Raw genomic sequence first — 11,248 nt, 5'->3', positions numbered from 1 at the left:
CATGGATGAGATCTCAGGTCTCCACCACTAATGCCTTAGTCATATAGTATCAATTCTTGTCTGCCTTTATGCTATCCAGCCAGATTAGCCCAGAAATCCTTGTTTTACAAGAAAGGATGTGCCAGTGAGTCATCCAATATCTCCTGTGGTCCTGACTTGGAGACAGAGTGAAGCATGGCCTCCTGTTGAAAGATACTGAACCCACAGGTCTCATCAGCTGGGGGACTCTAAAGAAGATGGAAAGGGCAGCAGCAGCAATTTAAAACACAGCAGCTACAGCTGTTTTCTTTGTGAGGTGCCCATCCCTTCAACATTTGAGACACTCCCGGAGGAAGTGTTGAATTCCAGGTGAACATTGGAAAAAAAGCTGGGGTTTTTTTGACACAAGGATTCAAAACCCATTTAAATCCTCCTGTAGGCACCCAATTCTTGATCAACATGTATCTTCAAAGCCCTAGAATCTGCATCACGAACTATGGCTTCATTTCTTTAACAAGTTGTGCAAAGGAGAGCAGTGCCTTGCCTTCACAACTGTTCCTGCTTTCATTAAATCTGATGTTAAACCTGTTGGATGGAAAAAGGCAAAGAGACTGAGGCAAAGAGCAGGTTCAAGTCTAGCATGGGCTGTATTCAAGGTCTGTAAAACGGGGGTGATACCACCTGCCTGACTCACAGGAAAGCTGAAGTTTTCAGAGGGCTCTGCAGATGTCAGAAGAATTATAACAATTGTTAATTAGAATATGATCATTCAACTTAGCCTTTGATTGTAGGCATACTTTATCCTCTACTCTTTCTATTACAACTGCAGAATTGAAATTTCATTTATCTTCATTGTCTGCAGTTTTGAAGTAATGAAAAGTTCACAGTGAAGGCTTTGAGGTGTCTTCCTGTTATCAAGGGCTCCTATTAACTACATTGAATTGATTTAAGCCTATTAGTTTATCAAGAGCATAATCCTATTCTTTGGCTTTCAAGGGAAAGCAGCAACTTTCTCAGTTAATTACTGTTTCCTTGCTGGTACCTCAGAGCAAGCAAATGTTCTGTGGTCCAAAGTAATTGGTAACGACTGGGAATAAATGTGTACGTATGGTCCTACTAACTATAACTAGTAAGGTTAATTGGAAAGACTGGGAGAAGTGTGGGATGTAAAGTGAATTTTCTTCGCAAAAGAAGATGAAATTTCCAGCATACTGAAAAAATAGACCTGTTTTACTTGGTGTTTATATAAAGCAGAGGTTATGAAAGATCCCTGAGTTGCCACAGGAATGCATCAAAAGCCATCAAAACCAGTTTTGCCAAGGAGTCGGCCATTTTCAACACAAGTGGAAAACTGTGGGAGCGACCCTGCACAGGGACCACAGAGGTTCAGCTGCCTGCAGATCCTGCTTGCGCTCACCACAGGCAGCTTTAGGGTCCTTCTCATGAAGATTTTCTGTGACGACTGCCCTGCATCCCACCAGCCCCACGATGCCATTGCAAGGTGAGAGGATGGTGGGAGTGGTGAGGGTGAGTTTGTCCTGGCCATGCTGCTGCAGAGCCATATTTACCTGTAGGGGATAAAGGAGCTGGTGTTTTCTCTGGATGTGAGGGGTGCAGGTGGATGGAGGACAAGCATCCCAGGATGGGAGAGATGACCAGGACTGAAGGAATGAGAATGTGTAGACAAAGCTGGGTGCAGGGAGAGGCGTGAGGGGGAATTGTGTTTTGCCTCACAGGGGTTCAAATCCAAGACACAGAGCACAGCAAAGCAGGAATCTTTCTGAATAATATTGCAGTAAATCTTCCAAGATTCTTAGGAGGTTTCTAATAAAATAGTCCTGTCAACTTCAGTGAATCTGTGATTTATACTGACTGGGGATTAATCCTTCTGCTGGGGCATTTCTAAACTACCTATAATTTTGTTACACTAGCAAGTCAGAGTTATTCTGATATATGTATTATTGGTTAATATGGACTGTCATCAACCCTTCAGTCAGCTGGCCATGATTCATGAAAGAGAATCACTTCTAATTAAACATTCATCTAATTATTCTTGCCAGAAACAAATGAAATATGCAACCAATATGTTCCATAACAGCTTCAGAAGGGTACCACTAGGATTTGTGAAGCCAGATGATTGAATGCACAGGGAAGCTTTTCAGCACATGTTGCATGAGAAAATGATCCATTCCTACCTTTTAACTGTCTTCTGAACATTTCAAGCAGTATTTAATGTCAGGCTAGATTTTGGAACAAGGCACATTAGTGACTACAGTAATTGCTCTTTGGGAGAACAGATTTGAGTGACAACACTTTCTCTAACCTCCAGGGTCTTACTTTCCTATGAACAGCTTAACGTTTAAACAAACTGATTTCTCAATATTTTACCCAAAAAAAAAAAAAAGGGAAAAGATCCCTGCAGAGGCTCACGTAACTATTTTTCTGTATTTAATTAAAAAGAAAAGCTCTAGCATAACATTTTTCTTTGATGTGTCAGTGTATTGCCAGTCTGTTTCATACATGCATCTAAGTAATAGGATGTTGACCCCCTGGAATGACTTCGAAATGCCTATAGCTTATCATTCCCTTTGTGTCTGAGTCTATAAATCTATTTACCAAGTGCCTGGAATAGTTTTGTGAGTCCTGCAAATTTCTTTCTTGCCCTAACATATCTTGGCTTACAACATCTTGAATATGCACCAACTGAAGATTTTCTCCTGGATGTGTAGACATACATGTTGCAAATTGCTTATATATGTTTGATTGCAATCAGTTGAACTTCCCTAGTACTAAAAACCAGTCTCACTGAAGAGAGAAACAGAAACAAGGTTTGGCAATATTTGCCTCATCAAAAGGGCAAATGTCTATTTAATTTTAATTTTTTGCAGCATAATCCAATAACCATTAACAGTTGAGTTGCCAAAAGAGATATTGTGCCTTCATGAAAACTACAGTAACAAGATTAAATTCTCAAGATTTGTTCACAACTGTAAGCAAATAATTTCTATTAAGAAACCTGCTCCTTCTAAGTCTGAGAAAAATGAATTACAGGAAAATAGATATCAAACTGGGGAGGATATGCTGTTCATATAAGTGGAAAAGCCTGGAGATTCAGCAGGTTGCTTCTGATACCATCACATCTGCAGGTTATCAGGTTCTGGCATGCTACTTCTCTGTAATTATTTATTAAAAGACCTAAAAATGAATGTTTCAAAAGGATTTTGCAGAGCAGCTGGAGTTAGGCTTTGTTTCTCAATCCTGCCACAGCTTTTATGTGCAGGGAATTTAGAACCACACTGGCTGAAGCAGGTAGGTGATGATCTCCCTTTGAAATCAAGACTTACAGATGTTTCTTATGAAATCAGTGGGAAGTAAACATCTAAGAAACTTCAAATATTTAGTCTCAATGCTCTCTAGAAAAATCTCTGGTTGGAAGCAAGTGGTGCAATGCCTGATATGGCTTGGGAGTTCAAGGTAAATTGATCATATTTTAGGGATTTCTTGAGATCAGTTTGGCTTTTCAGAAATATCTTACTGTTCCAAGGCCTTCTTTCAGTAAGCATAAAATATTCCAGCTTATCACTGGAAGAGTTATATTCTAACTCACAGAACTGACTGTTTAATGATATTTTGATTCCAAACACAATTTGTTCCATATTTGCTAGAAACAGGTAATTCAGCAAGACAAGCAGTTGTAGTTGAGAACAATTATTGGAGTCAAGGTGTTGAATCTGGATGCCATTGTTGTTTTATACATGCTAAATATCTGTTCTCTGTGGTTCATGACAATTGTGTCTGGACTTAACACTCCCCTCTCCCAGAGCCACATATGCATTACCTGAAGCTGGCAGTGCAGTACAGCCAGCTTTTTGTTAAAATACTTTTATATTGTAGGGATATTTTGTGACTCTGACTCTTGAATGCTACCATCAACATTTCCTCTTTCTCGTTCTGAAAATACAGGCAATTTAGCTTTGTTTTTCAGTTTTCATAACCAGAGATTACCACTTTAATCCACAAATCATGTCTCCCCACATTGACCAGATTAGTCATCAAATACTCAGATCTGTAGTCATCTTTCTCTCTTAGTTTCCTTATTATCGTTTTATTAGCTGCAAACGTCTGCAAAACCACACAGACTTCCTTTCCAAATCTGACTACCACTGCTCCCATAATCTGGAGGAGTATTTCAGCAAGATGTGACCACAGAAGAAAGGCAGTTGTCACTGTAGCTGCATCCTTCTGTGATTTCCACCACAGCACCCAAAGCAGTGAGAAGCTGAGGATACATCAAGGCAGTGAGAAGCTGAGGAAGTCCCAAGGCAGTAAAACTGCAGCAGAAGGATGTACTGAGAGTCTAGAGGTGCAGGATCCCTGGGAGGGCTGCCACACACCAATTGCTCACACATCCAAAGCACCCGGTTTGCTTCTCCTGCTGCCTCCCGCAGCTCCCAGAGGTACAAAGTGCATTTTTCCCATGGGAGATTTCTGCTTTCACTTGTGCTGCAGTGTGAACTTGTGAGTCACTCCCCACACAGCAAGAGCAGCACTCTCTCCTCTCCCTGCACCTCTGGCAGCACTGCCTGGTGCCCACATCATCCCTCCTCCCAATGGGACCAGCCTGGATTCAGGGGAACAGGGGAACAGGGCCACCTCCACGGGTGCCAGGTCTTGTGTGAGGAACAAAATTAAGGTCATGCCCTTTGCTTACTGTTTTCAAGTGGACAGGTCTCCACTTAGCTGTGAGGGATTTTTTTTTTCAACAAGCCCTTTCAACATGCCTTTGTGCTGTTCAAAGGGTCCAAGCACTTAACTTTAGATTTTTGCTTCTATTCCAGGGACTAGTTGGCTAAATATTCAATTTGCAGCATTTAAACATATGGGCATCTACGTTCTTTATCACATGTATCTCAGAGTCCACTGAGCAGTGAGACTTATTTATGCTAACTGTTCATTTTACATTGTTTTTAATACGGCAAAATAAGGATTTAAATTTGTTTGCAGACAGAAAGCAAATTATTTTTATGTTGTGCTGCCAGAGTAAAATTTTGCTGCATGTAGCTTTCCTCCTCTTTTCTCAGAAGCTGTCTAAAAATAAATGTCGTACACCTGCCTTGTCTCTGTATACCATCCACTAACTAAAGCTAGACATGCATATAGCGTTCTGATAAAAGCCTCAGTGAAGCCTAGAGGGGGAACTTCCCATGCACTGCCTTTGTCAGCTGTCCTACTTGCTTCCCATATCGGAGAGCTTAGACCATCCTAGCCCAAACTTTGCTCAAGAAACACCTTTGATGTAACACAGACAACCCTGAAGTGATCACACAGTTGGGCCTGATGGTCACTGTAGGCCTCTACAGACTGAAATATTTTATTCTACTCTATTCTAAACCAAAAGACCATTTCCTCGCTCTTTCCACTGTGGAGCTTTGCCCAGTTTTTCCATTTAGCTTATTTCAGGCTGCACTCTCACCTTGGCGAGCTGGCAGACGTGGCAGTGCAGGTTGATCACGACACGAACCAGGGCCAGGAGCACATTCCAGTGCTGAGAAGATCCCACACCTCACACCGTAGCTCCCGCTGGCAGAAGGGAATCACAAGCCAAAACGCCGCTGGTGCGCTAGTGTGTATGACAGACTCATTTTCCTGGGGTGTATGAATTGGCAAATTACGGTTTCGGAATCAGATTGGGCCTCAGCAAGTCTTGTGCTGTCAGATACACCTCAGTTTCTGGGATTTTACATCATCCAGGTTTCTGTTTCACCCCAGTAATTTCTGTCTTCTGAAAGAAATGCTCTTTTCTTTCACATTCTGGAAAACACCGTGGCTGCCGTTGTGCTGCTACAGCAATACGCCATTGGCTAAGAGCTATTTTGGAAATTAGTGTCAGGCCTGTTCAACCATTTTCTTCTTTTCTTCTCCATTAAATCGGACTAGCATCCTGGGCCACAGTCAGAGAAATCACAACCATTGATTTCTGACTTGTGCTAGCTAATGCAATTCCCCCAAAGTTTTGTGGTAACCTTGTCTTCTCCAGAGTTATGTAGGTGATCTGCTCATAAGCCAAGCTGGGAGCAGCTCCTGTTGGATTTCAGAGGGACAGATTCTAATTGTTTGCACACCCAACTTCTGGGCTTCTGCAGATGGAAGACCATCTCTAAAGCATGATCCGAGGAATACCGAGATCAGATGGCCAAATGAGATCCTAAACTGGGGACCAACCAATCTGATCTGACCCAGCTGTGTCCCACTGCTTTTGAAAGTGTAGAGATTAAAAGGTGAGAAATACATATATCTGAGGAAGTTTTTCCTGCATTGGATTATCAAGCAAACCTCCCTACTGGCATAAAAAAAACATTTTCAGGAAAAGGTTCTACTGTGGTATGGATTAAAAGTTTTTCACTTCTGCCTGCTACATTGAAATGACAAGTGTCAATCCCTGCACTTTAAAGCATAAAATAAAGTCAGAAAAATAATCCCTGAGGATGAAAGCTTTGCAAAGTTTTGTCAAAAAAAGGCACCATAGAGTAATTTTACCTTCTGATGGAATACCTATGAATATCAGTGGAGACAAGTGATTGGACTAGTCACTGGTGTGTGACATCAAGATTCCTACAGAGGGAATCACTGTAAAATTACTGAGAGACATGATAGGTTCACACTGTCTTCACCTATGAAAATAAAAATCTTGTGGGTAGGCTATGGTATAAAACATGTAATCACTATCAAATGAGTACAGAAAGGTTTATCTTTTATGATTATTACCTTTTTTAGACTACATATTTTGAGACAAGGAAGTTCTTTTTGTCTTTAGTTGTTCAGATATTTTGCTTTCTAGGTCAAGAGCTTAGGAGGCACCAATAATATACAGTCTAAGGGTTTCTCTCTTTTTCCCAAAATGTACCAGCAGAAGAATTTTAGGAAACCCACCAACCTGAATGACTGCAATAATTTGTTAAAAGTTAGGATGGATGTGACGGATCCTGACATGCAGTAAGTCACTGGAACAGTGAGGTAGCATACAGCAGAATGCCCTACAAGCAGTACAAATATTGTCACCAGTCACTCAGCTCAGCTGTGAGCTTCCAGGGAAGTTAGAGAGTTGTGCCCACAAGGCAAATAAATCAGCAATGTAGTAAATGTTTCAGAAGGGTTTTGGATTGGAGTCCACAGTGTGTCAACATGCAACAATTGAATTAGCCTTCATTCTGCACTAGAGACCTCAGAGCCCTATCCTGGGCAAAGGGCCTGTGAAAGCCAAGAGGAAAGCATGGAGTCCTTTGGAATATGGAGGGACACACAGTTTGTACTTTTTTTCCTAATAAAACCGCAAATATCTCAGCCAAGCTTTAAATAATGCAGGCAGGCTCTTTCCTTCCTACAAATTTGCCTTTAAGTGGAAACACACACTTCCTAATTTGAGACGGTCACTTCTAATGGAAATATGGGGTTATATCCAAGGGATAAACTCTTTATTTTAGAAGTAAAGAGGCAAAGGAAGTCTGCTTCAGGGTGAATGCAGCAACTTTAAATTCCTTCCTTGCTCATGCTGTAGTACAGTGAGGGTATCATTAAGCTTTTTCAAACTACCACCACAGACGAATCAACAGTGTGAGTGGCTTTGAAAACCGGAAGTTTATCTCAGGTGAGGAAGCATCCGGCAGTTTGTACCTGTGTGTGGGCACAAGCACGTGCTGGGGAGGAAAATGCACACCCAGCAGATTCCTAATTTTCTCCATTTGTTTATTTTTAGCAGCTTCTCAGTTCAGCCACCATTTAAAGTGTAAACTCTTTCAAAGCTCTCTTTAAAAGCCCTACATTTTTGAGAGACATTTGAGAAAATGTCTTTCAAGAAGTGAGAAAATAACCTTTAATGTGTCCATGCCTCATAAAAGAGATTTAACTGCCTCTCAGTTAACATATAGTCAATCATCTAGTAAGATTTAATCCAACTATGAGACCAACTAAGAAATTGTACTGGGGGTAGCTCTTATAAATCAGGAATGTATTTAGATAAGTAGTAACAGTGGTGATTTAGTAGTAGTAAATATTTTTTGACCCATTTCTACTTTATCAAGGCCTTTTTCAACCCAATATAAATACCACTCTTACTGTTAAAAACTGAATTAGAAAATAAAACATAACAAAATATCTTTTTGATTACATAGGAAATTAGAGTGGTATTTCTTCTACTATTGCTCAACACTTACAAGCACTATTAATTTTAAAAATTAAGGAAAAATCTGTCAGACTGAATAACTTCTATGTTTAAGAGGAACTAATAACTGTGGATTTCTTGAACTGATTAATCTCCCTTTCTCATCAAAAAGACTACCATGTGAAAATAAAACTGCATGTTTCTTACAGCATGAAGTGTCTTTACCTAACTGAATAGAAGAGTCTTTCACTGAAATGTATTTATCCTTAGGCAGAGCATAAGTACACATGGTTATGAAGGTCAGCCTGCTTTCTAATCTGAGTAAAATACATGTACCATATTTAGCACACACACATACAAGTAAGCCCATACAAGAAAAGAGAGTGAGAAAAGCAATTATAATTGCTATTCCCCAAATATATAATGAATTCTCAGGTTTTCATCTTACATTTTTACATTTCAAGAACAAAACTTTGGAGGTCTTAGGGAGTTGAGGAAAGAAAGAAATTTCAGCTTCTGAGAGGACTCTTGGCTTGGTTAAATGTTAAAACAAAATTCAAAACATCTTTGGTGTACTGCAATCCTTTCATGATCTTTCAAAAATTATAGCAATCCAAAGAGCAAGTTTTATTCTAGGCAAAGTTGGACAGCAAAATTCTGCTCTCAGTGCAACACTTCGAATGCCCACGAATTGTGTGAATCTGTCACTGAAAATTGAATTTAATGCCAAATATCTGTATTTTCAGCATCTATTGACAGGCCTACAAATAACATTTCCAATTAGTCTGCTACAGAGAGAATAGTCTGATCTTTGTACTTTAGGGAGCTTTTTCATTTAAACAGCCTTGAGGAAGGCACCTTGACATAAGGATGTTAGTGGTTTCCATACAAAGAAACAACATCGATTTGCTCTTTGATCACTATTCAGACTAAATCAAAGCAAACCCATAATCTTCAGGTTTTTTAGGCTTAATACCTACTGCATAGACAAACTAAGTCCTCTGCCATGTACACCATCATTGTGGCAATGTATATGGCATGTGTTTTTAGGACATATGGTAAAGACAAGAAGATTTTTACATATCTTGAAAGGGTGAAAAGTTAAGAAATTTTATGCATGTACTAGAATGCCACAACTGTCAAGGTCTCATCTCTTCCCCTTTTTAATTCTATTGTAGCACAGGAAGAGTACAAAAATTCAATAGAAAATAATTAAAGAAAAATCATTACATTTCTTAAAGCAAATCATGAACAATTGTGTGGTGTCAGTGAAGAGCATAAAGTGCAGTCAAGTTTAAAAGCTGTAAGTGCCCCATTATTCATTTTTACTGAAAATCCAAAAGGGCTTCTTGTAAATTCAAAAGTTCTCATGTGGCCCTTGAAGTAGGCCTTTCAAGATTTCAAACAGTTGCTCCAGAACTGTGAGTTATTTCTGTATGTATGGGGTTCACAGCATTTATAGACATCTAAAATGCTGTGTTAAGAAGCAAAAAATACAAAGTGAAAACTGTATCTTTTTCTCTACCAACATAAAACTACAAGCCATATTCAAAATATAAACATATGGAGATTGGGAAAAGAATTGCTTCTCCTCTTCCATTTAAAGAGTTTCAGTGGGTTTGTGTTTTCATGTCTATCTAGCCTTTGCAAGGATTACGCTTGTAAACCAAAAAGTCTCAATCTAATTACTGAAAGAAATTTCTTCAAAATCTGGGATATCCACAACACTTAGGTTATCTCCTGACCTCAGGCAGACCAAGCCATCTGGCTTGGTTCCTTATTGCTTGTAATGATGGTGATGGACCTCAAGCATCAGCTTATGGCTATGCCAAACTCTGATTTTTTTTTTTTTTTTTTTTTAGTTTAACTTCTTCTCCATTTTGTAATAGACAATTAAGACCTGAAATTGCACCAAGTACATGACAAAATGCCTATGGAGATCTTTGCTTCCTAGGAAGGGAACTTAGAGCCTCGGCACCAAGCAGCAGCAGCAGCCTGCGCCCATCCTGTATTCCACAATCTGTAATTTCAGCTACATATCTATTTATTCCAATGCTGCAGTATTCCATTTCTGAATGAGTTCCCACATCATGGTGACACATGCCGAGCATTATTGCATTTTAGACAGCCATCTGTACTGATATATTCAGCCAATAATTTGCCACCAGGAAATTGGTTCCTGGGAATATATTTTTTATGCGGAGTGCATGCATGCCTGTCTCTAATTTCTAAAATCCATATATCCTTGATGTGTCTTGTAGGAAGATGAAATCCTATTTCATCCTGAACTGCCCATAAAATGTAATGCTTGGTATTAATTAACGGTCAAGAAAATTTATGCCATAGTTCATCAGCAAAACCTTTGCAGTAGCATAATAATCCCCAAAAGGATAAGTAGTAACATGGCGATGCCAGTTAGCTAAATATGGCAAATGGCAGGGAAGAACAAAATGGGTCTAAAGGGACACAGATCCTCTCACTGATGAATGACATGGGCTAAAAATATACTTCAGTATGGATAAATATAGAATAATGATTGTTAAGAAAAAATAATCCAAACGTGGGTTGCAGTGTTTGGTGGAATGATCTTACAGGATCCTGAAAAAAAAAAAGGAGCTGGGTAGGTATTAATGAATAATCCTCCAGTATATTATCAGAGTGGCTTGTAATACCCTTATGTAGTGAGAAATGGCCACCTAACTTCAGATCATTCAGTCCATTTCCTGTGACACAAGAACATGGCCCACCAGATGGGAGACACATGAAATATTAAAAAGATACTAAACATGTACTTTAACTTTGGGCAGAAAGCCAAGGGTAGCAGAAGCACAGGCAGGCAGCTCACAAGGGGTCTGGGGAGGTAAGAGTTCCTCAGATGAAAAAACTGTGGTTCAAATTATGTGCAGTAAAATTTTTATATCTGCTAAAGAAAGTGCTTTATTTTCCTTTATTTTTAAGGGGGGGGATTCCTTGTTGGTCTAGGGAGGGGTGGAAGAGGGCTAGAGGATTAAAAAGGGAAAGCTTTAAAGGATAGTTCAAAGTGTTCGAAGATAAAGAAAAATTCTATTACTTTAAGCTAAGAGAGACAGAGTTCTGGAAATAAAGATTTTT

Source organism: Corvus hawaiiensis, chromosome 5 (genome assembly GCF_020740725.1).
Source record: "Corvus hawaiiensis isolate bCorHaw1 chromosome 5, bCorHaw1.pri.cur, whole genome shotgun sequence".
In the NCBI taxonomy this organism is placed as follows: Eukaryota; Metazoa; Chordata; class Aves; order Passeriformes; family Corvidae; genus Corvus; species Corvus hawaiiensis.
Note: the sequence above shows the minus strand (reverse complement) of the source record.